This window comes from Prosopis cineraria, unplaced genomic scaffold (genome assembly GCF_029017545.1).
Source record: "Prosopis cineraria cultivar Desert tree isolate PC_DT_omini unplaced genomic scaffold, ASM2901754v1 PC12, whole genome shotgun sequence".
Lineage (NCBI taxonomy): Eukaryota > Viridiplantae > Streptophyta > Magnoliopsida > Fabales > Fabaceae > Prosopis > Prosopis cineraria.
The window spans coordinates 27544021-27557083 of NW_026555343.1; positions in this window are offsets into that span (position 1 = coordinate 27544021).

Genomic DNA, 13063 nt, shown 5'->3' on the forward strand with positions numbered 1-13063 from the left:
GGTTATATGAATTAACTCAAATAATTGGTCATAAGAATTAAGTTGAGTTTGAAAAATATTAACCCAAATAAAAATGAGTTTTTTCGGCCTGGACCACATAACCTTTGAACCATATGGCTAATCCATATGTGTTAGGGTTAATCTGTTTAACCCATATTATTTTAAAAAATTAAAAAAAAAGGCAAAATTTTGTGAGTATAAATCATATTGGGCATGATTTAATTAATTAAATCAGTTTATATATTTTTTACAAATATTATATATTAATATTTTGGTATATCTAGAATAAATTATGAAGGAATATCAAATTAAAAAAAATGTAGTTTTTTAAAATTTATGAAAAAAATAAATTAAAAAAATAAATAGATCAATGGGTTATCCCATTTTACCCATCAACTTTTAAGGGTTGAATTGGGTTGAATTTTTCCAACCTATATGAAAATGGTTTAAACTTAATCTAATTCATATTTTTCTCAACTCATATGTGCCAAGATATATAGTCTCAATTGACCCATAATCCCAACTCTCATTTACCTTTAGTAATTCAGATATTATTTTCAGTCATTCCATTTCATTTCCAAGAATAGTATGGAAATCCGCTTACCTAGTTGAGCCAGTAAACTATTAAACTAGTGTCTTGATTAGTTAAACCATTATTTTGGGTTTATGTAATTATTAAAAAAAAAATAAGTCAATGAAATCAGGGAATAAAAAAAGCAGTAACATAAATAATGAGCAAATCACCATAACACGCAAGTGTAGTAAGTGAAATAATAGGGCCAGTTCTAATTTAAATCCTGATGCATTTGCCAACATCGGATCTTGCCACCTTTATAGATCTCTGCTCCATACGAATCTGTTTCCTTCACCTGAAACCAATCACAGTGCAGTGAGTCGTTTATTGGTGGATTTGATGGAATTGAAGGCAGGAATGGGGAGGCAGATGATCCATCAAAACGATTTGTCGTTTTCGACCAACCGTAGATCCATTGGAAGCGGTAGGATCACCAGCGGATCTGGAACAATTAATTGTTTTTTTTTTTTTTTTGGTAATATAGGTAAAGTTGAGAATTCAGGCAGACCAGACCTATTTAAGTTCATTCCGAATAGCTAAGCCTCACTCAAATTCCTTCGAGCTTCGTGCAGCTCAAATACCCAACTTTTATTTTTAAAATTATTTTTAATTGAATTTTAATTTTAAAATTAATTTTTTATTTTATAAAAAATATAAAATATATTTTTATGATACTTTCATGATGCATATAACTCAAATATATAATATTTTAGTATAAAATGACCCAAAACTTAAAAAATTAATTAATATTTATATATTGTATATATTTTTTAAAAATAAATTTTTTATTTGAGTAATTGGGCCAAGCCCGAACCTGACTGGACTTGGCCTAAATTTTCTCAAATAGACCCAAATGTAAAAAACTATATTTTTTCTAAGCCTGATCCTAAATTTTTTTTAGTGAGTTCGGATTAACCTGTCAAGTTTGACCCAAATTACTGGCTCTAAATATAGGATAACCTATTTTAAAAATATAAGTAATTTCACTTTAATCTTACTAAAGAAAGAATTAATGCTTTAATTTCTGATTTTTGGTTTTAATTATTAGTTAATGTTTTTGTGAGATATGAATTATATATATATATATATATGTATGTATGTATGTACTGTTAGATAATCTTCGCATGTTTTATCATAAAATAAAAAAAATCACTTGCCACTAGCTAATATTTATTATTGGATATATTGGTGGGTAACTTTTGCTATAAAATTATTCAATGCACCGTTTGCTGTTGTGGTGGTGTTTTAGGAGGAATTAGAAGCAAAGATAAAAGTAGGAAAAAAAAAGTCTTTTTCTTAAAATCACAAGGTAATTTTTTATTTTGTTCATGTCTAAAAATATAAGTGTTCATGCGTGAACAACAAATACCACCAGAGATGCTGAATCTCAATTGATAACAAAAAGAGTCCTGAGTTCCCTTACCACAGTTCACTTAGATGTAAAAAGATAAAAGGTTTTGGTAAAACAAGTGTTTGATTTTATTGAAATACGAGAAATTACAAGTCTAAACTAGAAATCAACTGATAAACTTAAAGGCTAAAAAGTGTAAAATGCGAGTCCTTGGTTGAGTGTTGACTGCTTTCTTCTGTGTCTTCATCTTCTATTTATAATGTCAGAGTAGTAGTAGCCTCTCTCTTAAAACCTAGAACATTATGTCGAAGAATTAAGAATCTTGTAAAACTCATGGCATGGTCTTTATTCTATGCTCTCCATTTTGGTAATTAGCTCGTTTCACTGAGATACTTGGGCATGAAGTCCATAGATTTCGGCATTACTTGAGATCGTATCTTTTTGTGCCAACGGTCCAATGTTTGCAGCTGATGGGATTTCAATATGTTTATTTATTGTGACCTTTATCGAGCTTCAGGGCTAACCCTTTTGTTTATATTAGGCCTAACGTTTCAATTACTCAGCTTAACTAGCCTTATAACCTATCTAAGTGACGTTTCATATTTTAGCCTAAACAATGCCTCTTGCGTGCTAGTGGCTGATAACGTAAGCCACGTGGCATGTTTGAAAAAACTAAAATGTCACTTTGTTTCTGAGCGCCCTTTGTTAATACAAACTCATTCTTTTTTCTGGTTACTTCTCTTGCCCTTTCTGTCATTTGTTGACATTCAAGTATTTGCTCCCTTTCTCCAATCTCCCTTTCATTCTCAAATGGCTACCTTTACTTCTGCCACTGCCTCTACTGTCGCTCCGTCTTTCACATCCATTGAAAGTCTGTTTGATTCTCTAGCAACTCTCCAAAATCCTATTACCCTACTTGGCGGGTTTGTGACGGTACGTATTCAATAGTTGAAACCCTTATTTCCCACGGATTGGTTCCTCATTTTAATAGTTGTTTATTTTCTTTACAAGAGGATTCTTCGTTCCACGATTCTATTGCTTTTTGGTAAGTTTTTTATTCTCCTATTTAGTCCTTCTGTTTTATTGAGGAGATATGCTGATTGTTCATTGCTTTTCTAGAATTTCTCCTTAGAGTTTTCAAATCTCTAACAAAAGCGACATCAAGTACCTGACCATCTTTCCAGACCTGTCTGAAGTCATAGGCCCAACTCAACCAAATCTATGGCCACTAACCTCCGTACGCAACTTGGCCTTGGCCTAGATGACCTCGCCTTTCCTCAAGTCATCCTATTGAAAGCTCAGGAACTGGCCCTTGTCTCCTCGTGCTTGGGTCAATAGGGTGAAGCGCTTAAAGCAGACATATGCGCCTCAGTGGAAGGAGATAGGTCTTTATGACCTAATTCAACTGTCCCTAGCTGATGTTGACATCTCAGTCGAGCTTCTAACGGCCCTCTTAAGTTTTTAGACACTGGCTACAACGCCTTTATATTTGAGCTCAACCCTACGTCCATCACATTATGGGACATCTTCATGTACTTGGTGTTGCCCATTACGAGGAGGAAAACTTCTATACAATCCTCCAGAAACATGACTCCTATACCACTCTCTCAGTTGATCTAGAGAGCAAGATTAGAAGTGCAGGCTTCTATACAAAGAACATGGAATTATTCTCCGAGAAGCCAGTTGATGAGCCCATCACCCTTACGGAGAACCTGATCTTCATTTGGGTCCTATTGAGCTAATAGATCCTAGCCTCAAGGGGAAAGAAGCCCATGCAGCTGCATCTGAAGATTGCCCAGTCTCTTTTCTGTGGCAATTAGCTAGCCATAAGGATGATGTTTTTGTATTGCCTTTATGACAGCATAAGGGAGTCGTTGATGAAGAAGCCCTTCAATAACTTTCATGAGCCCAACTGGTTTATAAAGCTATGGATGACGGCCTACTTTCCCCTTCTTCGACAGGAGCCGTTTCCTAATGATTCCCGCACCAACCACCCCTTCACTACCTTCTAGGTGGTTACTCGCTAACTAACTCAAAGAACTTCTTCAAGTTCTTTAGTCAGTAGAGCTAGTCCTTAAGAAGACCTTGAAGGCTTTCAATATTTTGGACTGCTATCTTCCTACTTGGTATAAATATCTGATGAACGAAAGAATAAGCTCGCCAAATTATTCAGGGATGACATTTTCCTCTTAGCCACTACTCCCAAAAAGATGTGGCTGTTGTACATTGATTCTTCATCTAAGTCTCTGAAGGTGTACTTAGAGTCATATCATCCTCAACTGGTGGTGGGCCAGTTTGGATTGAGCCAATATATCCGTTAAGGCCTGTCCCCCTAAATTAGTGTGGAGCTGTTGGATCAAGAGGTCATTGACTAGATAGCGTTCCATATACTGCCTAAAGGCAGTGCAAGGTGGAGCTTGTAAATAAAGATTCCTGCCTCCACTTCAATAAATGGTGGCCCCAATGCTTTAGGTGCATAATAAAGAGTCATACTAGTAAGTATTATCTCCTGTGTTTAATTTATCTTTCCTTCTTTTCCTTTATGCCAAAGTCTAATCCTGTTTTTACTTTTTATAACCGTGATTAGACACAATCTCACATGCTAATGACATTTTTGAGGTGAAATATTGACACACCCATTACTTCAGAGACCTAGACGGCCTTATCACTGAGGACTATGGTCCAAAGGATGGATCAGGACGATACATCCTCCCAAGTCTCAGTCCCAAAGAAGCTTGGGGCTAAGAAGATCCCCTCCTTAAGTCACCTAGATAAAGGAGATGGTCCTGACAAGAGGAAGTAGGCTTTGTCTCCTTCGCCTAATGTTAAGAGGAAGAAGAAGACAATGCTTCCTCCCTCGATCAACCTTCCTCCATTCCTCTTTCAGTTGGTCCTACTCCCTATAAGGGAAAGCGCATACATAAGGGCCAACGGACGATGATCCTGTTAGTAGAATTTGATGACGGCAGGGTGAGTCCCCTTCAACATAGAGAGACAGAAACCTAGCTCCTAGACCCGTGAGTGGTTACTTCCTTTGCCTTTGCCATCCCTAAGCCAATCCCCATGGATCCAACTAAATTGCATAAGATGTGACCCGGGAGGTGATAGAGCATGCTAAGGATTCAAAGGCCGCCATGTCTGCCACAGCCCTAGGTGGTGCTGATGATTTAAAAGACCTCAGGGCTATTGTTGGCTAAGGAGAAGCTTTCACTGTAATCTCGAGTAGTGAGTTAACACTTGGGACTAATGACATTCAAGGTCCTGTGTCTACTAAGGCCCCAAGGATGGTTCCTCCCATTAGTTCGGTTTTGCCTGCCAGCTTAACAAGCACCCTAGAGATCGGGGACTCTAGGAGGCCCTTAGAAGGACTTTAGGTAATGACTATGGGGAATGTGATAGTCGCCCTAGCTTCTACTCAAAGCGTTTCAGTATAGGGTCAGACTGACTCCTCCACACTTATAAACTGTATATTGAAAGCCTTGCGATAAGCTATGCGGTCCGCATATACCTGTCCACCTTCACGAGTAAAGACAAAGTACTTATAGACTCGATTCAAGTATTAGCTTGTTCTGCTCTTTCCTTCTAGTCTTTCTAGTCCATTTCTTTTTCTCTCGTTACTAACCTTACTTCTTTTTCTTCAACTTGCTTCATCAGAGGCAGTTCTTATTGACGCCCTTCTTGCTCGCATCCATATCCTGAAACGGATGTGGTATTGGATGCTTGGAAAGTTGTGTAGTTTCAACTCAGCCGAGACCTACTCCTTATTCTTGAGCAAAATTACGAGGAGGTGATTTGGGCTCTTAAGGCTGTATAGAAGGTAGTCTCCATGCCTAAGCTGGCGCTCCTTTAAGCTCAAGTCCCGATATGCTACAGCATCATTATTCAATGCTGTAAAGAACTCCCCCATATTTCAGACTATTTAAAAAACAATTAGTCTGTGAGGGATGAGTATCTTATCACCAAGACCAGGATGACCATTGCCATTGATCAGGTCCAGGAGATTTCCCCTCACGTGGATCACCTCCAGGCATTATGGGCTAAGGTGGAAACTTGAGGCATTAACTAGCAGCAGCTAAAGAGGAATTGGCATGGGTGATGCTAAAGACAGTCTAGCTGAGTCTGAACTAGAGATCGCGACTAAAGCTCTGGATGATGCATGGGCCATTTTAGATGAAAAGCTTCATTCCATGCTTGAATTTGAGATGGCCCTTGGTCGCCATCAAACCCTATCTGAAGAGCTAGACTTGGCTTTGGCAATGTGAGAAACCATGTGTACTATTTGTAAATAGTAGGCATATGTACTTTACTCTTCATTCTTTATTCTTTACTTTTTATTTTATACTATATGCCCCTTGTAACATAATTCATATGTAATAAACTGCAATCATACGTGCCATTCTCTAGGGTTCTCTTTGATTGTTTGCTTGAGAATTTTGAGGATTATCTTATTGGAAGCTTTAGCTTGTCCATTTGCCTAATGGTAATATGGCAAGGATGTTAATAATTTAATCCTACTTTCTTTGGTAAAGGCTTTGAAGTCACTTCTGGTGAACATTGTTCCCTGGTTCATTGTAATCGTTTGAGGAATCCTAAACTGAAACACAATTTGCTTACATACAAAGTTAATGACATCATCTTGTTCCACTTTCTTCATTGGGACAGCCTTTACCCATTTCATGAAATAATCCGTGACTACTAAGATGAATGAGTTGCCCTTGGGTGAGGCCGGATATATCTTTCCTATTACATCCATAGCCCATCCTCAAAAAGGCTATGGTTTGATAATTGGATGCATGTCTGATGTTGGCACCTATTGTGTTGGCCCGTGAGTTTGGCACTTCTTATATCTTCTAGCATATTCGATGCAATCTTTATTCATTGATGGCCAATAATATCCATGCCTACGTACCAACCATTGCATCTTTAGCCTTGACTGATGGGCCCCACATACTCCCTTATAAACTTGTCTTAAGACATCTATATAGTCAGTGAAGGCCAAACACTTAAGTAATAACCTGTCAAGGCCTTTTCTGTATAATTCATCTCCAATTAGAATGAATTGTTGAGCGTGTATCCTCATTTTGTAAAGATATCATTGGCTGAGATTTTGTAGATAACTCTTGAACTCATCTCTCCAATCTCAGGCTAACCCTTGCGAGACTATGCCACATTGTACTGTCAAACCATGCTAAGCGACTGAGGGATGTTCTTATCGTTCCACCACAATTATCTTCCTAGTGAGTTTGAGTGACAGCCTTAGCCCTAATGCTATTTGAGCCAGTTCATTAGCCTCCTAATTTTGAGCTCGAGGAATGTGAGTTAATACTACTGTCCTGAACTCTTCTAAGATCTGAGGAGCCCCATCATAATACATTACTAGAGCCAAGCTTGTACACTTATACTCGCCAGTTAATTATTTGATGACTAATTGAGAATCCCCTTCAATAACCACATCATGGGCTCTCATTTCTTGAAAAATTTTAAGCCTTGTGAGTAGTGTTTCGTACTCTGCCTGATTGTTAGTACATTCAAAATATAATTGAAGAGATAATATCATTTTTATCCTAGTAGGAGAGGTTATTACTATCCCAACCCCAGATGCCTGTTCAGCACTAGACCCATCGAGCTTAAGCACCCAGGGCCCCAAATCTATTACGAACACAGGTAGTTCTTACTCATCTTTGAGGAGCCCAGCTGAGAGGTGATCGGCTAGAAAATTTGCTAATGCTTGGCCCTTTACTAATTTTTAAGACATGTTAATGAGAATTCTGCTAAGGCCAAACTCCATTTTCCTATATGGCCCATCATGATTGGCCAATTAAGCATATATTTAAATAAATCAAAATGAGAAACAACATATACAACTGTATTTATTATATAATGCCTCAATTTAGTACAAGTATAATATATCGCTAAACATGCTATTTTTATAGCTGAATATCTAGTCTCTGTGGGAGTTAAACACCTACTTAAATAATAGACTGCCTGGTCACGTCCCCCATCAATATTTTGGGCTAACATACAACTTATGGATGTAACGGTGGAAGCTAAATATAATAAAAATAGGGTGTTCTCCTTTAGGGCTGATAAGATTAAAGGCTTCATTGAGTGTTCTTTAATCTTATTAAGGTTGCATAATGATGTTCGGTCTTGGTAAATTCTTTGGCATTCTTAAGTTTTAAGAGCTCTGAGAACTCTTTTATCTTCCTTGCTAGATTTGGGATGAAACGCCTGAGATAATTGACTTGTCTTAAAAACCTTTGAAGTTCTTTCTTGTTGCTTAGTGCCTTTGCTTCCAAGATAGCCCGTGCTTTATTTCGGTCTACTTTAATCCCCCTTCTGTAGACCAGGAATCTAAGGAAATTACCTACAGTTTCACCGAAAGCACACTTAAGTGGATTTAATTTAACGCTTACTTCCCTCATTTGGAGGAAACTCATCCTTAAATGCTCAATATGATCATATGCCTTCTTAGATTTAATCATTATATCATTTATGTATACTTCCAGATATTTTTCTATCATATCATGAAAGATGGCATTTATAGCTTGCTGATAGGTGGCCCCAGCGTTTTTCAGTCCGAATGGCATGACTATCCATTCAAATGTCCCCAAAAGGCCTAAGCACCTAAAAGCGGTTTTGTGAATATCTTCTTTTGAGATAAATATTTAATTATATCTGGAGAAGCAATCTATAAATGATAATAAAGCATTTCTAGCCCCATCATCTATTAACTTGTCTGCAATAGGCATTACATACATGTCTTTAGGTGTGGCTGTGTTTACATTTCAAAAATCAACCCTCACTCACAACTTTCCATTTTTCTTGATTATTAGGAATATATTTGAGAGCCACTAGGCATACTTGCAGGGCTATATGAATTCAGCCTGTAGGAGGTGTTTGATCTCCTCCTTTACTCATAGCTCTACCTCGACTAACATTCTCTTGGCGAGCTATTAGTACAATCTGTAATTCAATTTTATAGGAAGCCTGTGTTTGACCAGCTGTCCTACCAGCCCTAGCATTTCATCATAGTCTCATGTGAAGCAATCCTTGAATTTTTGTAGTACTTGCTTGATGGCATTCTTTTGCTCTTCATTTAGTAGTAAGCTAATGAAAGTGATATGAGGTTTACTTCTTCTAGTAGATCCTGAACCTCTAGGGTTATGTCTTCAAATTTGAAAGGTGTAGGGTCTAGCTCATGTAGTTGTTTTACTCTTTGGGTTTCATCTTTACATACGACTTTAGCCCTAAAGGTTTCAGGTCCGTAGTCTTCCAATCTCTATTATATGTTATGCAACCATAGCCTCTGAATGGCCATGGCTACTATGGCCTTTCTTTTGTCTAACTTGATCATCAACTAATTCTATGATGGGCTCGTGCCTCTATGATGTTAGAGGCACTATAACATTCATTGTTGTTCTGCACAAAAGGATTCCTTATGCCTTTGAAAATGTAAACGAGCTCACGTCAGCATCATAATACCTTGCATCCACAAAGTCAATGATTAATGTGAATGGCTTATCTTCAACCCAAACTACTTCTACCTCTTTCCCTTTTCACATGAGAAGCATATGATGTAATAAGGAAGGTACGCACTCATTAGCATGGATCCAATCCTGACCTAAGAGGGCCTAATATTGTGCTGTGATATTGATCACAAAAAAGGCCATCAATGAGGATTTGGTCCTGATGTCAACCTGCAAGGGTAGTACATCGAGGACCTTAGAGGCGATCCCAGTGAATCCTACAATAAAATCTCAATTAGTATCAGGTCACACTCTTCTTGCCCCATCTTCAACATCATATGGGTTAGTAGTATGTTCACCGTCATGCCGTTATCCACAAGGACCCTAGTCATTAGCCTCCTATCAAAATGTGTCTCAATGTACAAAGGCTTCAGGTGTTCGGTCATCTTAATGCTTGGTTTTTCTAGGATGGCCCGCTTTAACTTTCCTTCTATAACTTGCAAATGACTTGGGAGACGGGATCCACAACCTTCTCTTTCTACGTCTGCATCCTTATTAGTTCATACTCCTCTTCCTCTCTTAGTTCCATTGGGCAATATTGATACAGGCCTGTATATGTCAGCCTTGAGGAGCTCTATTCATGCTGGTCTTGAGTCTTGCTAGTGATAGATCAGAAATGAGAAGGGAATGTTAATGAAACCATACAGTAGAGATTAAGAGATATCTCCCCAACATGAATAGTCCCGTCACATTGATTTTCATTCTCACCCCCTTTATCCTGATCCTCAGTAGATTTTTTTTTGAGCTTGTTAGCTTCCTGTTAAATATCGAGGCTTTCTTGTACCTCAATTTTCTACTGCGGTGAGGTATCTTTGTGCAGCTCACTTTCATTGAAGATGTCATTTTCAAGTCCTAGTCAAGGTAGCTGAGAATTTCTTGTGTCCTATGACTCTCTATTTTAGAGACGGCACATTATCAGGTGGTGTAACGGACTTGCCCATGCCCTTAGCGACTTTTGGTTTTGAAAGAAGCTCTGTGATGCTTTTTAATGGTCTTATTGATGGTAAAGGAAGGCTGTCGGGACCCACATCCTAATCAGTCGGTGTTCCCATGAATGGTTCACCTTCTTTTGAGGATGTTGAGTATTTCACGAAGAAGTTGAATTTTCCAGATGACTCCCTCAAACGGTCCCAAACTACCTTAAATCCATCTGGCTCTATCATTATCAATCCCCTCGGGCCAACATCCCATCTTGAGGGTTGTTTACTATTTTTCTTTACATTCTGCTAGTTGTTTATGTTTTGAGTTTCTCCTAGGCAATCCCAAACTACCTTGGAATTGTTCGAGCTTTTGATGTTCTACCCTTCCAAGCCAACATCCCATCTGGAAGACTGTTCCTACTGGATCGACCTGTAGATTTCCCCAGGTGGTCCCACATTGTCCTTGAGTTTTCCTGACTTACTTCCTCCTTGGTCCAGACATTCTAGGGTCTCCCATCTCTTTGCTTACTATCATTTTCCCTAGGTCATCATTTACCAGATTTATCTCCACCATATTGATTGTGGCAAATGGTGGAAATGAGTCCTTGTCTACAATCACATATTCTTCTTTAGGAAACTTCAGAACCCCTTTGTTGATTCAGTCTTGGATGACATTCTTGAAACCTTAACACGCCTTAGTATTGTGACTCCACGAGTGATGGTATTTGCAGTATTCCTTCCTTCTCTATTTTTCCTTTAAAGGGATTTTGTGATCAGTGAGCAAGGAGATGAAGTTTTCCTTGAGAAGGAAGATTTTCTTTGTTTTGGTGGTATCAAATGTGTACTAGATTACGTTTGGCGTTTTGGAAATTTCTCCAGCCTTCCTTATCAGAGCAGGGCATGTGTAATTACTAGCATTTTTTAGTTTTGCCACCGCTACATCAAGATCCCTAAAATAGGTTCCTACCATAGTCCATCAATGACGGTTCTCTTCCTTGAGCAATTCCTTATATCCCTATACTTTGGTCATGAGTTCGTAGAAATCTTAAAATTTCATTCCTTGAAATTTCTTTCGGAGCTCTATATCCAGTCTTGCTTGTGCTAACTTGACAAATTTAGTTTCTGAAAGTGGCACATGGCACCTGCTCTGCAATCATTTGAAACTTACCAAGTATTGGTCCACAGTCTCCTTAACCTGTTAGGCGAGCTTGCAAAGTTCTGCTATGCTGACCTTCAACTCTATATTATAGAATTGGATATAGAACTTCTGTTCTATTTCTATCCAGCTGATAATTGAGTTATGGGGCAATGAAGTGTACTATATGAACGTCAAGCTCGTGAGAGTATACGGGAACAATCTCAGCTTTAAGTTGGTAAAGTTCTCATAGTTGGCAATCTCACCATATTGGATTGTGAACCTCCCAATATACTCCAGCGTCGATTGCATTCCATCCCTTGAGAACGATGTGAAGTCAGGGACCCTGTATCGTTAAAGGTAGGGGTTGTCCCTATCTATGTATTCCAGATATGGCTTCAAGAATGTGGCGTGGCTAATTGGCCTCAACCCTGGTCCATATATATCCTGGATGGTGTCCTTCAAGGCCTCCATATTCACCAGTTGGTTTTGAGGCTCATTCTAATGCTCCGAGATCATTGTTGTGCCCCTCGGGCCATTTGTGTTGGGCTCCCATAAATATCACAAATGATTACTTAAAGGATTAGTGTAAGCAAATATTTAAGGGTTAGGGATGTCCCTTACAAGTTGGCAGTCCTGAGGGCCAGCACCTATATTGATTCTTGCTTGTTGCCCTTCAAACGACCCTAAACTTGAGCTTGCTTCTAGAAGAGTGCTTCTCAATAATATGCCTATATTCTTCATTCCATCATTTAGAGCCTATATTATGATCTATTGTTGTTCCTTCTCCTTGCGTTTTGACATTTCCAAGGATAGTGCAAAGAACTTTTGGTTCTCCTCCACCTGCTTATCCATTTGGTCTTGAATTCCCTACAGCACTTCTGCCATAGGTCCGTTGGGTATGATCAGTGAGTTAGCTTGTCTACTTTCTAGCTTTAAGCCAGGGTTTGTGCTGTTGGTACCTACCTGTCAACATCAGCACTATGTGCTCACAATGTTCAGCAGCTTTAGCATTAGGCGTTAAGTGTTCTAACCCTGCATGTGCAGAGGTCCCTTCTGGTTTGTGAGAACCAGTACCTGTTTCATCAGTCCTTTTGTCTTTTCACATCCTTGCCATATTTGTTACATAGGTCCCACTAGACGTGCCAAAAATTATTCATGTGTGAACAACAAATACTAGGCATGCCAGAGACACTGAGTCTCTATAATGAGCTCCCTTACCACAGTTCATTTAGATGTAAAAAGATACAAGACTTTGATAGAACAAGTGTTTGATTTTATTAAAGTATAAGAAATTTCAAGTTTAAACTAGAAATTAGCTGATAAACTTAAAGGCTAAAAAATATAAAATATGAGTCTTTGGTTGAGTATTAATCGCTTTCTTCTGTGTCTTCGTCTTCTATTTATAGTGTTAGAGTGGTGGCAGCCTCTCTCTTAAGACCTAGCACGTTCTACCAAAGAATCAAGAATCTTGTGAAACTCATGGCATGGTCTTTATTCCATACTCTCCATTTTAAAAATCAGCTCGTTTCATCGAAATACTTGGACGTGAAG